We start from the raw sequence: 23,749 nt of genomic DNA on the forward strand, positions 1-23,749 counted from the left end.
GTTGGAAGCAACTCACAAAAAGCCAGACTGGAATTAAGATGCAGGCTAAGATCCTCATACATCTGTTATGACTGTCAACAAGGGAATAACACTGAAATTCCCCCGATGCACGAACACGTGTGCACTTCCCCATTACCCAGGAATATGCACCCAGTGCACAACCAAGAGCGCAGACAAGAAAGAGCCAAAGCCATCTACAAATGCTTTGAAAAGACCAAGGACGCAATACACGTCGACGCTGCTGACAACGGGGACCACACAGTCATGGCAATATTGGTGGTTTATCAACACAGCCCCCTGATAACTTAAAACTCGGTTCACACAAGTGCACCTGAGAAAGGGGAAGAAGCTGCCGTTGCCATGGCGTTAGCGTGAACCAAAGAAAGATATATATAATAAGCGGCTCCAAGATGGCAGTCAGAACCTTTTCAAGAGGATGCATATCGACTGAAACAGTAAAAGTCATGAAGGGATTTAGCAGAGCACAAATAATATGGCACCCAGCTCACACAGCCCTACCTGACCACAAGGGGTCTCACAACCTAGCTAGAGGATTAACCGGCCGAGCTAGCACACAGAGCTACCCTCGCCCGAATCAACCAGCAGTGATTGTGTGGGGGAATTACAGAGAGATCATAGATCGCTATTGAATGGGGAGGCTAAAATACCAAGAGGCACACAGAACATTAGACAAAAGACAGTGAATTGCATGGAGGCAACTTCAGAAGGGGCTCTATCCTAACGTGGCACTTTACAGTCACTGCTGTAAATACACAGTGACGGATGTAAAAATGCCAGAGAAAGGGCTGAACTCAAACACAGGCTGTGGGCCTGCCCTGCAATAAGCACCACGGACAAAGTGAGAAAGACGATAACTACACCGGAGCAGTGGGAGACGGTACTGCTCAGCTCAGACGCCGAGACTCAGTTCCGGGCCGAGTCCTGGATGGCTGAAGACGTTGCCAAGAAGCAGGGGCTCCGGGCCCCATCTTGGGATATCAATAAAGTTTTTCTCTCTCTCTTCGGACCAGTGCGACAGAAATCTCGTAACTTTGGTCGCTCCAGTCACAAATGTGAATGTGTGTGCAGAAAACATGCTTCGTACAGTTCACACGCGAGCTCTTTGACAGCCACTGCTGCTGCCCTCCCCTTCCCCATGTTTTACCTGTGAAGCAGATATTTTGAGCCGCAGGCCCCGAGCATTGAGGTTCCTATCAGTAGATAAAAATATCTCACATTCAAAAATATTTGCTTCTGTGTGCACCTTTTTTCTACTATCCGTATTTGAGTATGTTTGACTCATCTTCAAATGGGCTTGACTATCTTTATTACGAAGTTACTTTATCCACTGTGCATTTTACTGACATCTCCCTTCTGTTTTCTTTTTACATCAAATAAACATTATTCTTTACCATTCAAGCTGTATTATGCTGTTTTTTTATTCTTTAACATGCTTTTTAAAGAGTGACAGCATCCAGCAACGTGGTGTCAACCCACATGACCTAACACAAAGTTCTCTGTCACTCAAAGAATTCAGCAAAAACACTCGGGGAAAGCCTGGAAAAGTCAGGAATGGGAAAATGTCAAATTTGTAGGCACCCTGAACTTGTTCGAGTTTTTACTAAAACTGCGCAAGTGCATCTCGTATTGAAGATATTTTATTGAGCACCAAAGAGGTAGCGGTACAGTGTCTTTTTTATAAAACAAGCAGATCACGAGTTTCGAAAATGTCGCCCCCCCCCCATTTTCCCTGAGTATTCACCCCAGTCGTCACACTTATTTGCGAGAGGCCAAAAATGACGTGTTTGATGGTGTTTTCAAGGTATTCAATTCGGGTTATAATGGAATAGCACTGTTCACAACTTTTGACAGCATCGTAAATTCGAAAGAGCAAATGGGGTGCTGTTTTAATAAACTCGGGCAGACTAAATTATGCCTTGTTGAAAACAAGAAAGGCCCGCCAAAGCACATGCAAAGTATATTCTTCGTTATGAGTTCAAACTAGCTGGGCACCGGATGTATCTCGCTTTGAGCGCATATGGTCGACCGCTGCAAAAACGCACCGGCTTTCTCCGCTAGCGGCAGTGGGTTTTCTCGCATTGCACCGGTTACATGCGGCTAAACGGCAAGAGGAAGATGCTTTTGTTGAGTGCCTCTTATCTCTTTGGCTTTGTGCCAACTCTTGCTTCTCTTTTCACATGCTCATTATGTGGTGGCCTCAAGCTGCTGCGGTCAACACTTGCTAGGTTAGAAAGCCATGCTGGGTCCTGGCATAGTCCCTTTTTTGATCGAATGATGCGCCAAGTTGGTCTTTTTTTTTTACCCTTAGTGTTCTATAATGCTTTTTTTCTATAAAGGACACCAGAGAGATGGTAATTTTGTCTAGCTTCGGCCTCCTTGAAGTCACGATGAAGCGTTTTTAACAAAAAGGCGTTGACACTGCAGCCCTGGTGAAGCTAGTTTGCCTACTGTGCATGTTATCACGTAATTGCCTCAATTTTGGTCTCTGCTCTTGGTATATGTTTCTATTTTAAGTATGAAAGGCCCTTTGCGGAACACTAATTTAAGATTGTTGTGTGTGCGGTGCAAGCGTGCTTTGAAAGCAAAATTCATGCATTGTTAGTTCAGTGAAGGGGTTATGCAAGCAGAGGTTAAGCAAGGATGACACCATCATGCTATGAGAGCATGCCTGAGAGTGTTTATAATCAGGGTAATTTTTGATGCCTTGCGTTGCCCGGTACACAGAGTTTTTTTTAAAGCTGACATGAAAGTTCATGACACCACCATTTAGACCTTTTTTATAGGAGAATTGTATAAACCATAATGCTTGTCTGAATATATAGATATAGTGATGCCCTCATTACACTAACGCATTGAAACACGGTTGACGTCACCACACAAGATGAAAGGTGCCCCATGTAAAATATAATACCATCAATAAACCTAGAAGCAGCAGAATGGCTTCTTTGTGTTTGTTTTATTCCACAATAAAATTTTTCAGATCCTGTTTAAAGAGCCTCTTATTTTTCTACAGGTAGTTACTGAAGCATGCTTGAAAAATTGCGAATATCAGTTTTTAGAAATAGCTAAATATTTGCCTCGATTCACAACTGTTCAAACGAAATCGTTATTTGCATCCAAAATTTGGCTTAGAAAATTATTTGGCTTAGAGATCAAAAATCCATTTCTACATGTCCATTTTTGCATGTTATATTGCATAGCTATGGGTTGATTTATACATTGCTTGCTTTTGCTGCCCTTTTGAGAAAAAGGTGGTTCCATTCAAGTTCTGTGCAAGTGATAGTTTTTGCCTTTTCCTCATTTGTTTTTATAGTACAGGATCTCAAGCTTAAGGTCTATTAAACGTGTAAATAATTAAGTCACTGCATAAATTAAGCACAGAACTGGGGCTGTCTTTACATAAGAAGCTGCAGTCGTGACTGAGAACAAATAAAAATGTTTTTTTGTTGTTGTTTTTTTTCTCATACACTGGTGCTGTATATTGCAAGTACGAAATTTTGAAGCAGGGTGGCTGTTATATAAAGTGCCTGCTCCACGGGAGCACATATGGCTCGTGGCCTACCCGTTTCCAAGTGATGTGATGGGGGACCGGTGTTTGCCATGCCACATTGACGCTGCTCCGCTTGCACTGCTGCTGCCCCTGCCCACCATTGTCGCCTGAGCGGTGCTTCATGCAGTGGCTTGCTGCAGGCACACTCTGCTGCGAGCGACTTTTTTTTGCTTTCCTCGATGCATCGTTCCCACTTACCAGTGTTGGTAGATGCGAGAGTAGCTGAGTCATTTATAAGAGCCCAGCCAATGTCCCTCTCCACTGTAGTTTTCTCGTGCATGCGTATGGGATTGTGCCACAGGAGTTTTCTGCTCACACGGGACCGCCACATTTTAGGGCGCAGCCCTTTGACGCCCGTCTCTGGGCGGAGCCGCGTCGCCGCCGTCGTGACTGAGCGAACATTGGGAAGACCAACGAATGAAAGAAAAAGCAAACGATGGGAAGACCGATGAGTGAAAGAAAGCAAAGGAGGGGAGTGTCATGAAATTGGGAGGGGAGGGTGGTTCACTGTGGCGGTGCGAGCCAGCGTTCTCCGAAAGTGTGCGGTGGGGGAGGGGAGGGGGCAGTGTGCTGGGCCCGCACGAGGCGCTCGACGGCGCAACGCTTGGCGAAAACGTGAGGGGGGCGTGCGCGTGACTATGATGTGCGTTCACTTAAGCTTCCTGAGACGCACTTCGCGCCGCCGACGCAGAGGCTCATCATCGCTGCCGTCGAGAGAACCCACGAGTGAGTGCTGCATCAGTGCACTGCTGCTGTTCCCAAATATCACATTAGGGAGTATCATAATTTCTAGCCAATTTTTTCTTTCACCTAACCTTATAAAACTTCTCTTTGAAATAAGAAGGCCCTATGGCCTCACCATCATAGATAGAGACAGAGGCAGGGCTATTTAAGCCCCGAGGACCAGTGCCTGACTGCCCAGGCCCAACGACTCCGCGTGTGGCAGGTGGAGGCACCGGAGTGGTATGAGGCAGTGAAGCGAAAGTTGGCGCTGACGATGTACGTAAAAGAGAAAAGGGAGATCCGCCGAGAGTGCCTTTACGAGAGCTCATGAAGCAGTGGCTTGTTGGCCCACTTGCAAGGATAAAGGCGTTGTTGTCCTCTTGGGAGAAATGAAGCTGGGTCGTGTTACGCAGCAAGTGGTCTGCACTGGCGGCTGCGTCGGATCTAATGTTTCCTTGTATTCTTGAGTGACCAGGCAACCACTGAAGAATGATGTGATCACCTGAGCACATTGCCATTGTGTGAATTTCGGCAATTTCGTGTACAAGCTGACTGTGGTTGTTGGACAGCTTTTGGAGGGCTTGCAAGGCGCTGCGCGAGTCAAGGAATGTTACCCATTAATGGGCATGATGTCCGCTGATGTAATGAAGTGCAGCCCTTACAGCTGCCAGTGCGGTAGCGGTCAAGGACGCTTTGTGACTAGGTTTTTTCTCTATGGTGCACTGGGCTGCAGGCTCCACACACCGATGGCAGATGAGCCTGGGTGAACTGAGCCATCTGCATAAACGTGTGTAGCCTTTAAGTGCTGAAGATGTACTTGAGTGTAAAGAACTTCAGTGCAGGCGTGGGCATGATCGACTTTTTGCTGATTCTGGGAATTGTGGTGCATATTTTCTGTGGCGCCAGTATCCACAATGCCAATGTCGGCTTGAGAGGTCTTTGAAAATTCGCCAGAAGCAGGTGTCTTACATGCTGTGTGGATATGGCTGCCAGAGGATACGTATGACACCGAGTCAAATCAAACACAAACGTTCTGAGCACCTCTTGATGTTGCAGCACTGGGGCGGAAAAGCACCGAGCTTCGCATAGAGCTCCAATTGTCTATGTACCTTCATAAAACCCTGTGTATTCGTAGGAATTAAGCGCTATACACTGAACCCCTTTAGAATCTGGCTCACTACTACATATAAACAAATTATTGCTGGGAAGACACTTTTTAGGAGTAATATCAGATGTCTGATACCAAAGTAGGATGGCCCAAGGGCCTTTTATTAAATACCTTCATTAGACCCAATGTATCCCTATGAAGCACTACACAACAAGCACCTTTAAAGTCTGCTTCGCTGCTGTACACAAATGCACTGCTGGAAAAACATTGTTTCAGGGGCAATGAAAGGAGTCTGATGTGAAATTATGCAGGCTCTAGCGCTCTGTATTAACAGCATTTTCATGTGCGGCGAAAGCGTGGCACATCGATCATTACAGATGGACAGAGCAGTTGTCTTGTTGAGTCCACATAGCAGCAGGAGTTGCCATAGCTGAAGCATTTAAAATCCTCGAATCTCTCCTCTACTACATTGGAGAACACAGCATACAGGACCAAATTTAGTCCAGACACCACCGTCTCCCCTCCCCTTCCTCACCTCCCCCTCCGGTAATGACCAAGGTCAAGGCACGGATTGTAATTGAGCCTAATTAATAAATGCATATCACAACAACAAAATTTGCGAGGTGTCCCTATTTTTGTAGGGGTTGTTGGCGGAGCCTTGAGTGGGAATTCAATGAGATTCGCAAGCATTGGATAGAAGGGAGCTTGCAAATTCGCCAGCAAAGGAAGATCAGTGCGAACTACATTGGTTTTGACACAAATTTGCATCATACTAACCTGAGAAATTCGAAATTCATGTCCAACGGGGTAGGCCATGCTCACTGGTACTTTTTGTTGCGGGAAATATATAACTTTAGTTACATTTCTTCTTTCTTGACCGAGTTACTAAATGCTAGTTCTTCAAAATAAAATAAGGATATATGTCATCTTCGTGTAATTCTAGCCCTCACCGAAGTGTAGTTGCCCCTTCTGAAAGTAAAGGATGGAACTGCAAGCTCCGTCACGGGCTGCCCATTGGTGGCGTGCGAAAAAGGGTACCGGCTGGTTGAGCGATTTCCTGTGGACGCTAGCCGCCCGGGGCAACCGTGATTATTAGCCATGCTCATCAAGCGACCCTGGAAGGACGCCATCACCACCAATGAAAAACGACAGCGCATAGCCAGAAGCGGTTCTCCGCCTAGAGCTGGAGTCAGGCGCAGTCACCATGGGAGTGTGGAAAGGATGGGGCATGCCATTAGGCTTGCCGACAAGGGTACTGCTTCGCAGAAGTAAAGGGTGCATGACTTAAAGGGGCCATGAAGACAAAATACAAGTTTGGTTCGTTCTAAAGACAGCATCATTAGAGATTAATTGATTAATTGATTATGAGGTTTAACGTGCCGATGCTATGCAGGCGATGAGGCATACCATAGTGGAGGGCTCCGGATTAATTTTGACCACCTGGGGATATTTAATGTGCACCGAAATATTGAACACACAGTCGCCTCGTTAGAATAGCACGGACACCACTTTTAATGCAAAATTCACAAAAAGCTATATTATGAGGAAAACAGTGAATAGCCATGCGACTCACTAGCTAGTTTTCCACACTGATGTTATGACGTATTATGGGCCGCTCGTTGCGATTAGTAGAGGCCGGCAAAATCCAGTGCAAATTAAACAGGGATTATAAGCTTGCAGAACGAGCTATTTGTACTTAAATTTAGAGCAAGTGATTCTTATTGCAGTAAGAATGGTGGGGTAAACAATGTAAGTAACGAACAACCACGTACTGCACAGCCATGGAGGAAAGAACACTCCATGTGCACAGCCGTCGGTTTGTTGTGCCCGTCTGACACGACACAGGGACATTGTCACTTACGTGGCCCTGTTTGTTGAGGATACCCAATCTTCAACGAACTATTAATATCAACCGTAACAACAGTAAGTAACGAACTATTAATATCAACCATAACAACAGTAAGCAAGGTACAAATCCGGTCAAAAATAGGGCAAGTGAGGGCAGTGGTCTCTGTGTGGTGTTGTGGCGCCACCTATGAAGGGGGACAGTAAACAATGAAAAAAAGACACCTTTTACCGTTTTTAGCAGCCTTAGTCGACAAATCAGCTTCCGTTTCGGGTACTTTCACTGAACACGTCCTCGTTGACGTCACGAAACAGACAATTTAGCGGGGTAATTAAAATTTGGCTTAAAATGTTTAATTTCTCAGTGAATAAAGCATCATTTGCTGCCGGGCAAACGCTGGGGGCACTATAAAACACCAAATATTTGGAACAAAACAAACTTGTATTTTGTCTTCATGGCCCGCTTGAGCAAGCGCCGTGGGTGATCGCGCTGATGAGCCACTGATTTCAGTCGCCGCTGATCACTGATGCAATGGGCATGCCGGTCCCAACTTCAAGTTTGCGGGCATGCGGTGGCCGCTGCCAAGCGCTCAGTCATCAGACAACCAATCTTTTTTAGCGTGTCACTTAAAAAAGCGCCATTGCACATGAAGGTAGAAAAAGAAACGTTAAAAAATATCACTCTCTCAATTGACCTTCATGGCTGTGAGAGCATTAGCCAGCGCCATTGGTAAATGCACCCGCTCCGTCCCAAGACTCCCTCGATGAAGTCACGCTATCACAGCTCAGCAGTCCTCTAAAACCTTTTTTTTTTTTTTGCCGAGTGGCTGTGGCAGGTGGTACAGAAGGCAATTAAATTTCGTGGTTTTACACGCCCAAGTTGCATCTGGCTGTGAGAAGCGCTCCGTAAGGGGGGGGGGGGGGGGGGGTATGGATTAATGCGGGCTGCCTGGAGATCTTTCACGTGTTCCCAAACCTTGTCACACGGGTGTTTCATTTTCCGGGTCATAAAAAGAAATTCTGCAGAAATTCAGAGAAATATCTACTAATGCCGCGTGTCTTGAGTGTGTTTGTCTAAATCCTGTTTGTCCAATTATCGCCAATTACGCTATTATAACGATTAGAACTGGAACTTTCGCGAAATCTGCATTATTGTGGAAATGCAGGGCGTTACACTGTTCGCCATTTTCTGTAATTATTTTATATTCTTATTTTTTTAGATTTTTCGAAATTTCGTTCGACCAATTATCTTCATTTACGCTATTATAACGATTACAGGTGGAACTTTTTCGAAATCTGCATTATTGTGGAAATGACATGCGTTATAAGTTTTGCTCCGTAATTTTTTAATATTTTTGTTATTTTTTAGTTTTTCAAAATTTCATCCTACCAATTATCTCCATTTACGGTATTATAACGATTACAGGTGGAAATTCCGCGGAATCTGCATTATTGCGGAAATGCCATGCGTTATACATCTTGCCTATTTTCACAACTTTGTAATATTTTTCTTATTTTTTAGTTTTTCAACATTTCGTCCGATCCCCATTTACGTTATTTTAACGATTACATTTGGAACTTTTTCGAAATCTGCATCATTGTGGAAATGACACGGTTCACCATTTTCCGAAATTATTTTATATTTTTCTTTTTTTTTTGTTTTTCAAAATTTCGTTCTACAAATTATCTACATTTAATTTTTTACGCTATTATAACGATTACAGGTGAAACATTCGCGAAATCTGTATTATTGTGGAAATGCCATGCGTTATACATCTTGCCTATTTTCACAACTTTGTAATATTTTTCTTATTTTTTAGTTTTTCAACATTTCGTCCGATCCCCATTTACGTTATTTTAACGATTACATTTGGAACTTTTTCGAAATCTGCATCATTGTGGAAATGACACGGTTCACCATTTTCCGAAATTATTTTATATTTTTCTTTTTTTGGGGGTTTTTCAAAATTTCGTTCTACAAATTATCTCCATTTAATTTTTTACGCTATTATAACGATTACAGGTGAAACATTCGCGAAATCTGTATTATTGTGGAAATGCCATGCGTTATACGTTTTGCCATTTTCCGTAGTTTTTTATATTTTTGTTATTTGTTAGTTTTTCAAAATTTTGTGCGACCAGTTATCTCCATTTATGCTGTTATAGCGATTACAGGTAGAACTTTCGCGATATCTGCATTTTTGTGGAAATGCAGGGCATTACACGGTCCTGGCTGGGGGGGGGGGGGGTACTTAAAGAATGCTACGCATTAAAAGGGACCTGCGTCCTCGTGCTGAACAGCACGACACCTTAGACACTGAAACAGTTTGGCGGGTGCGATGCGAAATTAGGTTGCTTATCTGCACAACCAGGGGTGTATGCAGAATTTCGATTAAGGGGTGTGTGTCGAAGTCCTCATTAGGGGGTGTTGGGGGGGGGGGGGGTATGTTGGGAGGGTGTGTATAAATCTCGTGGTTGTGGAATTTTTTGGGGGGTAGTGTCGAAATCCTTCTTAAGGGTGGGGGGGGGGGGTGTATAAATCCCTGTGCGGTAGTAGTAGCACGAAACTTTATTGAGCCATAAAGTAGGAGTGGTTCCCTAGTCCGGGAATCCAAGTGATGACCGGGCGACCGGTGCCCTGTGCAGCACAACGCTCTGGTAATGCCAACTTGCAGCGCTTCGGCTCCCGGTGCGCCAAGGGAAATTGCGGTTGTGGTTAACGCGTGACCTCAAACGGAATGCATGAATCAAAGGGAGCCAATTGAATTGTTTCTCTTTTTTCTTCTTGACAATGTTAGAAAGGCGTGGTGTCGCGTAAAATGGCTGACACCTCTCTCTCTCTCTCTCTCTCTCTATATATATATATATATATATATATATATATATATATAGATAGATACGGGACGAGGGACTCGGTAAAGATACATATTAAGGTTGCAGTCGTCATTGCCAGTGCTATTCGGCTTTTTTCGAAATATTTAATAGGGCCGAATGACGTGTGCTTGTCACGTTTCTTTAATACATTGATAAATAAGCGAAAATATAAGTCGAGAAAAAATCCGCCGTTTTTCCGGGAGCGGGACTCGAACCCACATCTCCGCATAACCGGTGCGGTGCGTTCGCCATTACGCTATCCCGCAGCGGCTTCTCTCTCGACTTTAAAGCGGGGGTTTATATTTACAAGAGCTCTGAGGCCGGTCAACTAGCGCCGCCCCTCGACTACCGCGGGAGACGTAGAACGTCTTCTTTCCCAGCGGCCGCCACGTAGACCGTGGTCGGAAGTCGGGGTTAGCAATTGGCATATCCGAACTTGCTGGAGCCAGTGCCTCGTAATGCATGTAGCAGAACAGAAAGATACGGGACGAGGGACTCGGTAAAGATACATATCAAGGTTGCAGTCGTCATTGCCAGTGCTATTCGGCTTTTTTCAAAATATTTAATAGTGCCGAATGACGTGTGCTTGTCACGTTTCTTTAATACATTGATAAATAAGCGAAAATATAAGTCGAGAAAAAATCCATATGTATATATGGATTTTTGTATTCCTATCCATATGTATATATGCATTCATATATTTTGCATTCATATCCATATGTATATATGGATATGAATGCTCCATATATATATATGGAGCAGTAGAACTTTGAAGATGGTAGAGAACACAAGAAAAGGAGACTTTGAACAAGGTAAAAGCACGATTGTTGCCAACGTTTCAGCATATGTATATATGCATCCATATGTATATATGCATGCATATATTTTGCATTCATATCCATATGTATATATGGATATGAATTCTCCATATATATATATATATATATATATATATATATATATATATATATATATATATATATATATATATATATATATGGAGAAGTAGAACTTTGAAGATGGTAGAGAACACAAGAAAAGGAGACTTTGAACAAGGTAAAAGCACGATTGTTGCCAACGTTTCAGCAAAGAGACTTGCTTTCGTCAGGGCCCTGACGAAAGCAAGTCTTTTTGCTGAAACGTTGGCAACAATCGTGCTTTTACCTTGTTCAAAGTTTTCTTATATATATATATATATATATATATATATATATATATATATATATATATATATATATATATATATATATATATAAAGCAACCCTGACACGACACGCCAGCTGCCCCGGTTGATCAGTGGGCCTCCCCAAGCTGCATCGTTCTTCGGGCGACTGCGTTTTAAGTGGTATACTAATGCATACAGTTCTGCGAAAGGAGAACCGGTGGTCACAAACACCCACATTATACCCGGAACCCGCACTGCAAGCGGTGACGTCATAGATAGTGTACCGCGCAGCCAGAAACTGCACCATGTCGATGTTAGTATCTCGTTCAAGGTCTCACGCCTCGGGGGAAAGCTAGGTGCATCTCGGCAGCTGAAGTGTGACATATCGATCGCTGAGGGGATGTTGACCAAAGTGATTCGCATATCACAAGCGATGTGAGGTGACAGATTGAAAATATAGCAGCTAGCACTGCATGAGACATTGCCGAAGGCAAGTGAGGGATTAGTCAACAGCCGTGTGGCCGGTTTGGTTGCAGATGTGAAGGAACGAGTATATTGTGTGTGTTCTAGATCATAAAAATTTTTGTGCTCTGTGGTTCGGTACGTCACAAGTCGTGAATGGCGGAGTTGCATTGGCAGAACCTACCTAAGCGTTTTTAAGCAGTGTGGAGCATACCTCTAAATATTAAAAAACGTATGGAGGAACCTGTGCTGACCACACTTTTTTTTAATGAACACAAGCTAGTAAACGTTACAAACGTTATAAAGCAGATTGTCTCGCTGCCACCGCTGGTAGGACGCACGCGCGCGCGGAAAAACGCAATTAGGGAAAGACAGCTAACATAGGCCCAGGTTATTAGAGAGTTTTAGCAGTCCGTCCGTTCCGTTCGTTACGTTGTTACCGGGTTTTCCGGGACCGGTCTGCGCCTGCGAGCGCGGAAGGGCGAGGAGAAAGGGTGAGGAGGCGCGGACATGGCGAAGGCAGGCCCGCGGAACTAATCCGCCTACGATAGTGCCTAGAATATACTAGGCACTATATTCTAGGCACTATAGTAGTATGTTCTAGGCACTAGGCACTAGACAGTATATTCTAGGCACTATACCCCTACCGTGACGAATGCCCAAGTGCCCAGACGGGTCCCGGTCAACACGCTAGCTACGTACGCGACGGAACAGACGGACTGCTAAAACTTTAATATCGGCCGTCGCGTCGGAGCAGGAACACTCCCCGAAAAAGTGACAGGGAAAGAGCCAACAAAAACAAACGCATATATCGCCATCTCGCGTCGGAGCTGTTTGTCTCTGTGGATGTATGAGGTAGTGTGGGACGTAGTGTGTGACGTAGTGTGCGCTTGATGAGGCGACCAAGCGCGCGGTTGTTGGAAGACAAACGTCCCGCCGTTTGTGCTACTCGCTTACACAGTGGTGCTACTAGACCTCAATCACCGCCAAAACCGCACGCCGTTCAAAATATGGTTTGGACCTCAAGCTTATACGTGCCATAACTTGAGCACGCATTTGGAGTCGATTAGTCATCATTAATAGGCACCATTTTTCGAGATCATTAGTCTTCCTTAAATTTGACCGCCGTCAACGCTCAAGAAACAAAATTTCCTCGTATCTTTCACCTAGATTATGTGTTACCGCTTGTGCCTCGCTGACCATCCTTTTTTCGCAGGGACGGAATGGGGCGTTATTTTTTTTTCAACTTGAACCGCAGGGTTGCCTACATTACTATAAGCCGAATGAAATATAAGGCGACGAAGAGTTGGTCAATGAAAAAAACAAGGAGAACCACTCGCACTGGTGCTCCTCCCCCGTGGACTGACCCACGGGGGATAGCGAGGGCAGTGGCCACTATAGTTCATTCCACAAGCTAGGTGCAACGCTGTGGAGGCTGCATTGTTGTCAACAACCCGGCCCCTCAGCGCGCCTAACTCACCGCGAAGGAAGCCACAAAAGGCGCCGGGCCCTTGCCGTTCCACTTGCCGAGAGGGGAGAAGGGAATGTCCTTTTAGGACCCCCTTCACGGCGAGTTAGGCGCCCTCAGTGGGCGCACTGTTGACAACAATGTAGCCTCCACAGTGCTGCATCTAGCTTGTGGAATGAACTACAGACGCGGAGGCGGTTGGAGGACTGCTGCCAAGACGCGGGCTGAGAGATCAAGGGCAGCAATGAGGTGGAAGGCGCCGAGGCGCTGGGAGCTGCTGCGTGCCTGGCGTTTCTTTCCACGTTACCTGACGCTTGGCGCTTCACATTACAGGCCCGAAAAACACACGCTTCTGAAACCAGTGCTTGTGAAACCAGAATAACATTTTTAAAAATTTTTATCTTAAAACAACGACTTGGGTAAATTCTTTTTTAGCCTAAGGAGGAAAATGGCAAAGCATGGATTGTCCGGAATAGCGTCAAGGGGGCACTAAAGTAAGAAAACAGTAATAAGGTGTCACTAAAAGAGATACACGAGTTGGAGGCAATTTTACACATGGAGGGGACGATTTGTGATGACAAACAGAGCAGCAAAGTAAAATACTGATCGGTACACCGCAGCCACTCGGGAAGGGGGCGCAGTGGCGATGAGCGGCAAACAGAGCAGCACAATAAAGTACTGATTGGTACACCGCAGCCACTCGGGAAGGGGGCGCAGTGGCGATGAGCGGCAAACAGAGCAGCACAATAAAGTACTGATTGGTACACCGCAGCCACTCGGGAAGGGGGCGCAGTGGCGATGAGCGGCAAACAGAGAAGCACAATAAAAAACTGATTGGTACACCGCAGCCACTCGGGGAGGTGGCGCAGTGGCGATGAGCGGCAAACAGAGCAGCACAGCAAATTATTGATTGGTACACCGCAGCCACTCGGGAAGGGGGCGCAGTGGCGATGAGCGGCAAAAAGAGCAGCACAGCAAATTATTGATTGGTACACCGCAGCCACTCGGGAAGGGGGCGCAGTGGCGATGAGCGGCAAACAGAGCAGCACAGCAAATTATTGATTGGTACACCGCAGCCACTCGGGAAGGGGGCGCAGTGGCGATGAGCGGCAAACAGAGCAGCACAGCAAATTATTGATTGGTACACCGCAGCCACTCGGGAAGGGGGCGCAGTGGCGATGAGCGGCAAACAGAGCAGCACAGCAAATTATTGATTGGTACACCGCAGCCACTCGGGAAGGGGGCGCAGTGGCGATGAGCGGCAAAAAGAGCAGCACAATAAAGTACTGATTGCTACACCGCAGCCACTCGGGAAGGGGGTGCAGTGGCGATGAGCGGCAAACAGAGCAGCACAGCAAATTATTGATTGGTACACCGCAGCCACTCGGGAAGGGGGCGCAGTGGCGATGAGCGGCAAACAGAGCAGCACAGCAAATTATTGATTGGTACACCGCAGCCACTCGGGGAGGGGGCGCAGTGGCGATGAGCGGCAAAAAGAGCAGCACAATAAAGTACTGATTGCTACACCGCAGCCACTCGGGAAGGGGGCGCAGTGGCGATGAACGGCAAACAGAGCAGCACAGCAAATTATTGATTGGTACACCGCAGCCACTCGGGAAGAGGGCGCAGTGGCGATGAGCGGCAAAAAGAGCAGCACAATAAAGTACTGATTGCTACACCGCAGCCACTCGGGAAGGGGGTGCAGTGGCGATGAGCGGCAAACAGAGCAGCACAATAAAGTACTGATTGCTACACCGCAGCCACTCGGGAAGGGGGCGCAGTGGCGATGAGCGGCAAACAGAGCAGCACAGTGAAGTACTGATTGGTACACCCGCAGCCACTCGGGAAGGGGGCGCAGTGGCGATGAGCGGCAAACAGAGCAGCACAGTAAAGTACTGATTGGTACACCGCAGCCACTCGGGAAGGGGGCGCAGTGGCGATGAGCGGCAAACAGAGCAGCACAATAAAGTACTGATTGGTACACCGCAGCCACTCGGGGAGGGGGCGCAGTGGCGATGAGCGGCAAACAGAGAAGCACAATGAAGTACTGATTGGTACACCGCAGCCACTCGGGGAGGGGGCGCAGTGGCGATGAGCGGCAAACAGAGAAGCACAATGAAGTACTGATTGGTACACCGCAGCCACTCGGGAAGGGGGCGCAGTGGCGATGAGCGGCAAACAGAACAGCACAGTGAAGTACTGATTGGTACACCGCAGCCACTCGGGAAGTGGGCGCAGTGGCGATGAGCGGCAGAGCAGCGCAGTAAAGTACTGATCGGTACACCGCAGCCACTCGGGAAGGGGGCGTAGTGGTGATGAGCGGCAAACAGAGCAGCACAGCAAATTATTGATTGGTACACCGTAGCCACTCGGCAAGGGGGCGCAGTGGCGATGAGCGGCAAACAGAACAGCACAGTGAAGTACTGATTGGTACACCGCAGCCACTCGGGAAGTGGGCGCAGTGGCGATGAGCGGCAAACAGAGCAGCGCAGTAAAGTACTGATCGGTACACCGCAGCCACTCGGGAAGGGGGCGTAGTGGCGATGAGCGGCAAACAGAACAGCACAGTGAAGTACTGATTGGTACACCGCAGCCACTCGGGAAGTGGGCGCAGTGGCGATGAGCGGCAAACAGAGCAGCGCAGTAAAGTACTGATCGGTACACCGCAGCCACTCGGGAAGGGGGCGTAGTGGTGATGAGCGGCAAACAGAGCAGCACAGCAAATTATTGATTGGTACACCGTACCCACTCGGCAAGGGGGCGCAGTGGCGATTAGCGGTCATGGCTGATGGAGTGCTGCTGCCCAGGCGCAGTTTCAAAGCGATGATGGGGGAGGCTGGCGTGCTTGGCGTTTTTTTTTTTTTTTTTTTTTTTTTTTTTTTTTTTTTTTTGTGGTACGATCCACCAATTCCGGAATACCAGACCAACGAGAGCTCCGCAGAGCTTGGCCTTGGTGATCTCACCTTCAAAAAAGATATCTGGTATCATGAAAAACGCTTCTCCGGTCAGCAAGCTGTCGCTTCCTGCCTGGTGTCGCCGCCCTGTCTGCTCCAGCTCCAGCTTGTCAGCCATCTTTTTGAGGCCTCCCTTGAGCTAAGTGCAAGTCTGCGCCAGGTACTTGACATCGTAGACCACAGGGAAGTAGAGCCTCATCACTTCGATGAACTCGGACATGTCTTGCGGCAGCGGTCCGTTCGTCAGCAGCCTTAGCAGACAGGCCACGTCGTAGGCACCGTGAAAGCCGATCAACTTTACGTCGGGCGAAAGGACCACACCGGACACTGCCAACAGCTGGGCAAACTCGTACGGGTCGATGCCCTGTTTTTTGTGGGTCTCGAATTCGATGCCAGAGTTGGCGAGCAGCGTACATGTCCTCCGTGAGGTCAAACTTGAAGTTGAACTGCCAGGTCCAGTAGTGCGGGGGCTTGTTTCCGGCCTCGTCCATCTAGGTGAAACCTATCTGGATGACCTTCATCATGTTCACGTTGGAACGGAGGCTCTGGTAGTCGAAGTCTGTTCGACTGGGACAGTCGGTTAGGACATCGGAAGTCACACCCGGAAACTCCGTGTCCATGGCGACCTAGTTGTACCGCTTGACGATACGGCCAATGTTCTCGAATTCCTCGTCGAGGTTGAAGGCCCAGACATTACGTATACCTGGCGCCACATTTGGAACTTCGAGGACGCTGATGCCGCCATCGATGGAGCTAGCAGAGTTCATGCCTGCGGCATTCGAACTAGCCATGGCTACACGTGCGAGCTCGCAGTGACCACTTCGCAGTCTATTGCGCAACTAGACCCGTAGAAGCCGGCACACGAGTCGCGTGAACTTCTTCCTGCGCGTCCAGACCTTGCGCCTGCGGTCAGCCCTTGTCCAGGTAGCGACGACGCTGATAACCAACGCAATGGCCCTCGTCGAACCCCAGGAGACTTGGCCGACGCGTAGTTGGCGACGACGCTGATGGCGAAGGCAACGTCACGGCTCTCGCCAACAGTCACCAGTCTTGACAGATGCTTAGTTGACATAGCAATGGGTGAGAACAAACCATCTCACGCCATGACATCCAGTAAGGCAGAAGAAACGCGTGTCTCGAAGAGGTACTAACAGCCGCAAGAAACTATGTGGACGCCGTCTTGAACCAGGGTTGATACACTGAACGCCGATGAAAGAGGCCAGAGAGGACGTAAGAGTGGCCCTGCAGTCCATTACTGCGTTTCATGTTTGTGCTGCAGTTCTATTTTACTTGAGTCTTTTGTGATTGTTTGAATATATGCACGCTTAAGTACTTTTTTAATCATCTTTCGGTGGAAGTACATTTTTCTACATCGGTACCACGGCCGATCCACTCTGGCCGTACTTTAACGCAGCGTCCGAGGACGTCAGCCTTGCCTTGAAAGGTGTACCCCGGTTACACGTGCGAACATCTATTTTTTAATCGCAATGCGGCACTGAAAGCCGCTCAATTATTACATTTAATCTTTTTGTCGGTGGTGACGGTGCAGTGACTTCAGGTATTCAGCCTCCAGTTTTTCTTTATTTTTACCAGGCGCGGACACTGGGGTGTCCACCCGTTACAAATGGTCTCTGGCCTCATTCATTATCATCATCAAGTCGCACCACCTTGGGACACGTTTCGACAAGCTTTGTGCAAGACTCCCAGTTTCCTCCCTAGCCACCCCTTTGGACTCATAGGTCAAAGCTCATTGGCTGAAGCCCGCGTGTTCGAATGGTCAGCAGGAGAAGTTGCTTTTTTTTGTGCATTGCTTTGATCGCATGAGCACTAGATGGGGCACGTCGACAACAATGTGCGCCCTCGACCCGCGGACTGAGAGCGACAGAACGGAGGAAGATAGAGCACGTGCCGGGAGAGGTAGCGGCAGCCGAGTTTGCTGCGTTCGCTTCTTAGCCGACCTCACCGCAGCAGTTGAACCAAGCCGAAAGGGTGGCGGACGCGCCCGGTCCCCTCTTTAATTCGTTGCTAATTAAACGAGTGCGCAGTGCGTGGAGAGCCGAGTAGGCGCTAAAGGCGGATGAAATGAGAATGACGGCGACAAAATGCTGGTACTGCTACAAGCAAGCAAACGTGACTACTGAGGCGGTTAGAATTCGTAGCACGGTTGGCACCGTATATGTGGGGCGTGCGAGAAACGCCGTGTGGCGGGCCTCTAAGGCCAGAGCAAGGCGTGCGCATCGGGCTGAGCCTCATGTAAACGAGAGGGATGAGATGCTATTGTATTACAAAATATTAATACCTAACAATGGAACTTCCACTACTTAATTAAGCGCAGCTTTTGTGGCGCCCGCGCGCGCGCACGGAAAAACGCAGTGTGGGAAAAACAGCTTACAAAGGACAAGCTTAAAAAGCTTATCGCCAAAGCAAAAGCATACTGACGCTCGCGTGGGAGCGAAGACGGTCCCCAAAAAATGGTAGCATCTCCACTCCGTGGATGATGGCGAGCGTGCGGAGTACGGGGGACTCGAAATGACGTCCAAGTTGCGCCCCGAGTGACATCCGATTTGCGCCCCGACCGTCATTCGATTTCAGCCGTGAGTTGCACCTTGATTATTCCCTAAATGAGACTGCAACTCACGGCTCAAATCGAGTTTCGCTTGATTTTCGGTTGATGGTGGTGTGCGCACGGATGGACGCGGACGGACATTGGGAGGTCCTAAGGTACTCCGCACCGTTACAGGCGAGGGAGTAAGCCGTTTATTCTCGGGTACTAAGTCACGGTCGTAGCCCAATGGGTAAGACGACTGACACTAATTCTGTCTGGTCTACCAGACACAGGCTCGAATCCTGCCGGTGCCTGTGTGATTTTTAGCGATTGTAAATGCTATGCGCGCGGTCGCGGACGGACATTGTGCGGTCCTAAGGTACTCCGCACCTAAAAAGTTACGCTGAAACAGCCAACAACAAAGGCTAGCGCATTTCGCCGCTCGCGTCGGAGCTATGTGTCTGTGTGAATGTATGAGGTATTTCGGGGCGTAGAAGCGAGCAGTGTTGCGGAGTTACCACTCCGGAATTGGAATGACTCCGGATTCATTCCACCTTTTCGAGATGGCGGAATGGAATGGGAATGGAATGAGGACAACGCTTGGAGGAGTGGAATGGGAATGGAATTAAGCACATTTTGCCTGGAATGGAATGGGAATGGAATGGGGATTTTTAGACGACGGCGTCACCATTGCTGGCGCCTTCCGGCTACTTAAAAATTAGCCTGTGGTGACGACTGCGTCAGTATATCTCAAAGGGAGCACCGGCGACGAAAACTAGAACTTATACCCTTCTTCTAGGGTAACTGGATCTGCGCAGCCTGCCGCAGCACCTGTGACAGTGAACTTCAAGTGGCGCAACAGCGTCTGGCCGGTGGTGCCTTTAGTTCGGCTCTTCGTGCTTATGCAGGATTTTAAAGCAAAGCTTTCTACCGCTACCCCCCAAGGGTTCTTTCGCGACCGTTGGTGTCACCAGAAAACTCCAGCGAACAAATAAAAGAATTTTCTGGCACCGCCGGGAATCGAACCTGGAACTAATAGACTAACAAAGCGAGAGCCCGTTGTCTTACGGATTCAGCTACGAGCCCACGCGAACACGGGAAGACAAATCGTGTACTCACCAAGCACATCTACAAGTTTACCCCCTGCGTTCTCGCTGAATGCCACGTGAAAGCGTCACACGACCACTCACGCCCGTCTAGCGGCCCTGTGCGCACTTTGCTCATGTGCTAAGAGTTACAAAAATTAAAGGAAGCTCACAACAATCCATGGAATCTCACTTTTAGTACGCCAATGTGCTAAAGCCTGTGGCCTCCAGTGTTCACGTAAAAACTCACAGCTCCTTGTCGTCCGCTCTCACGCCAAATCAAGGAATACATTCAAATACTCCTTGATGACCAGGCCGTCACTCCAAACCCCAGCATCAAGATCCTGAGCCTACATTTCCAGGCCAACACCAAGAGTGACGTGTCCTTGCAGCGCCTCAAAAACAGCATTTATCTAATCATGATCAGGCGAGTTGCCACCAAGAAGCGAGGCCTAAAAGAATCCGGTACCTTTCGATTATTTGAAGCTTTTCTTCTCTCGAGAGTTACTTACGATAAACCCCTATCTTCTTCTCGACGAGGAAGACTAAGATGTTTTTTATAATGATTAGAAAGGCGGTCGAGCAGGCCATTGGTCTTCTCATGAGTGCGTCCACACTGAGGCTGCTTAGCACGGGCTCCACAACACGGTACAAGAGCTGATGGAAGGCCATCTTTCTAACCAGAAGGTCCGACTCAGAACTGCGGTGGGTAACCGCATGCTTCACCAGATTGGCTGGGCAGCCCAGAATGTCACTCAGCTTGACGTACTCCCAGACTCTTGACGACTAAAACTAAAGATGCTCCCTTTGCTTAGAAATATGAACCCCTCACATGACGAGAGTCAACGAAAATCACGGGCTCAAGCGCTAAACACCACCCTCGGTGGGGCTCATGCAGTTATCTACACAGACTTCTAACATCGAGGGCAGCAACACGCCATCATCGTGGCTACCTCCAGAACCAACCTCTTTGCGTGTACCTCGCTTAGGACCCAACAAATGACGGCAGCAGAAGAGACAGCCATCACCTTGGCTCTTACTCAACCAGGGGTTCGGAGGGTAGTCCCCGATTCCCAGCAAGCCTGCTGGAATTACCAGTCGTGTTGGATGTCCTGACCTGTACGGCGCGTGCTCAAAAACCCCTCCCCAAACGGTTCTATTCATGGTGACTAAACAGCGCAGAAGACGAAACACAGAGAAGAGCAAAAACAGGACGAGCGCTGACTATCAACTGGGGTTTATTGGAAAAGAAACATATTTATATACAAGGTCACAAGTAAAAAGCGCGTGCATTCCGTTGGTATCACCTCAGACAATCAGAAAAAGAGTGAACAAGCAGAATCAAAACCTTTATCGGCAACCAGAAGCCAGCCCGTCGACAAAGTCGTCTTGGCCAGAGGAATCAGCAGACACGCCGATGAGGATGAACGAAGCAGGTGTGTAAATGAGTGTGTGGAAGCCTTTGCCCGCTCGTCGGGAGAACCTCGGAAGCGCAACCCTGTAAAACCGTTAGCAGAGTACTTGGTTTCTCACGATCTTCGCGCCCTTGTATCTGATAAGGAAGGCTTTTTCTTTGTTTTACCTGAAGGAAAGTATCAAGAGAAGGCCATGTCTGCCGTGGATAAGAACTTTAAGAAGATGAGCGTTAACCTGGCGGAAAAGAAACAGCAAGCCTTGTCCCTACTTGAGGATCTGAACCTCGAGAGTGTAGCCCAATATGTTAAAAAAGCCCCGAAATTAAATCTAGAGGTCTTCTTTACCGCCAAAACCCATAAAACCGACATTCCTTTCCGCGCCGTTGTGTCTGAGAGGGCCACTTGGCAGATTCACGTGTCCGCGTACTTGCAGAAATGTCTTATGTCTCTGAATCTTGCCCAGCCTTTTCTCGTCAAGAACTCAGAAACGATAATAGAGTATTTAGAAAATGAACATCTTGCTAATATCGGAGCCTTTAGCATCGACGTTGAAGACATGTACTACTCGTTGCCTCAGAACCCCCTTTTGGTTGCAGTGGAAGAATGTATTAAGGTCGATAATGACGAATTGGCCTTCAGAAACTGTAGTGGAATAAGTGTGGAATCCTTTCTAGAACTGCTCTCTTTTTATTTGAATTCTACGTTTGTTGGTTTCAATGATGGTATTTTTCTACAGAAGTCGGGTGTGTGCATTGGCTCGAAGGTGGCTCCATTATTAAGTGACATTTTTCTGTGTAAGGTTGATCGTGCCTTAGAGAGAGAATTGTCGGGCATGGTTAAAAAAGTGTACAGGTATGTTGACGATTATATTGTGTTTGTTGATAAGTGTTCCATTCTCCGCAGTATTGCGGATATACTGAAAGTATTTAAAGAAAATGGTATGGGACTTAAGTACACATTTGAAGTAATGAAAGAAAATTGCATTCAATTTCTTGACCTCTCCCTAAAATTCGGCGAAGAACATGTTTGCTGGAAATTCGCCCCCAGATCAGTTAAGCCCTTGTTAAACTATAAGTCAGGCCATAGTAAACTTGTAAAAAACTCTATAGCGTTCTCTAGCCTACGTTCTGCCCTGTTTAAATCTTGTGTGCACTCAATGGGCGCCAGTTTTAAGGAACAGGTAAAAAAACTTACGGAGGCGGGTTTTCCAAACTGTGCCTTGGCCTCAGCGTGTAATAAACTGGTCAAAGTAGTAAAAGGGTGTGAAAAGCCCGCCACTCAGAGGGAACCAGATCAACGAAAAAAGTATGCTGTTGTTCCGTATATTCACCGGACCACCCATAGGTTGAAGAAGATAGCGTCTAGATATGGGGTGCAGGTTGCCATATCTGCCCCAAATAAACTCGGTAGAGTGTGTGCTTTAGTTAACCGAAAGAAGCAAGGTTCCGGCGCCAATATATATACTACAAAGAATGCTCGGTTAAACACAATAATAAGTATGTCACTTGTTGTATTTGTGTTGTTTACCAAATACCGTTATCATGTGGACGGGTATACGTCGGCCAGACGGGCCGTTGTATTAATGTACGTTTAAGAGAACACTTCAATTCGTTGAAGGGAACGCCGACGTCCCACATGTCAGAACACTGTCGGTCATGCTCCACGCCTTCATGCGAGCCCATACTTGAAAAAACTGTCATTCTTTTTAATCATTCTAATCAGCGTAAACGTGAAATAATAGAGGCTTCACACATAACAAAGCTCGGTGACGCTTGCATTAGTCATGCCTCAGTATGTTTGCAAGAGAAAGAAGTAGCTTTTCTTGATTGCCGATAAAGGTTTTGATTCTGCTTGTTCACTCTTTTTCTGATTGTCTGAGGTGATACCAACGGAGTGCACGCGCTTTTTACTTGTGACCTTGTATATAAATATGTTTCTTTTCCAATAAACCCCAGTTGATAGTCAGCGCTCGTCCTGTTTTTGCTCTTCTCTGTGTTTCGTCTTCTGCGCTGTTTAGTCACCATGTCGCAACACCAACTCGCCCAACTTTCCATCCTGCTGCAGTTCATTTCTTTTTCAACGGGCTCTTTTCAGTGTTTAACCTTCGATCCCTCTAATCCTGCGAACCTAGCTTCGCTCATTGCCGCGTGCAATGTAAAAGCGCGCATCGCCTCTTGGCATTTAAGGATCGGGTCCTGTCCAGATGACGTCCAGCGAGTGTGCGGATGGCTGCAACCCACTCCTGCTCGCTCCAGGCGTTACTGCAGAATGTTCTCGGAGGAGTGGCGTAGGCAAGCCCGATTCTTTCGGGATTGCCTTAGGACTCACTGCGGCGGGCGATCCCGTGACCGTGAATATAGGGGTTGGTGCACAACGATCGACCAGACAACCGAGTTCCTGTGGCAAGCGGTGCGTCCCTCCCTACCGAAAAAGGAAAAAGCGCATCCCACGCAAGGCCGCCTACTCACACTCGGTGAAGTTGAACTGCCCGAACGCCATCGCCGAGAGCTGGAGTTGGGCCCCAAGTTCTGCTT

At 47.5% G+C, this 23,749-nt stretch overlaps 1 protein-coding gene and 1 pseudogene across 3 annotated transcripts in view; one reads left to right on the top strand and one right to left on the bottom strand.

The window, feature by feature from the left end:
- Sardh (Sarcosine dehydrogenase) overlaps nt 1–23,749 on the top strand; it is a 163,259-nt gene that overhangs the window by 55,838 nt on the left and 83,672 nt on the right. The window lies entirely within an intron of this gene.
- On the bottom strand, nt 925–17,354 carry LOC144175956 (CCR4-NOT transcription complex subunit 7 pseudogene; annotated as a pseudogene).

Source organism: Haemaphysalis longicornis, unplaced genomic scaffold (genome assembly GCF_048455015.1).
Source record: "Haemaphysalis longicornis isolate Haplotype H1 unplaced genomic scaffold, Haemaphysalis longicornis Haplotype H1 scaffold_1, whole genome shotgun sequence".
NCBI lineage: Eukaryota > Metazoa > Arthropoda > Arachnida > Ixodida > Ixodidae > Haemaphysalis > Haemaphysalis longicornis.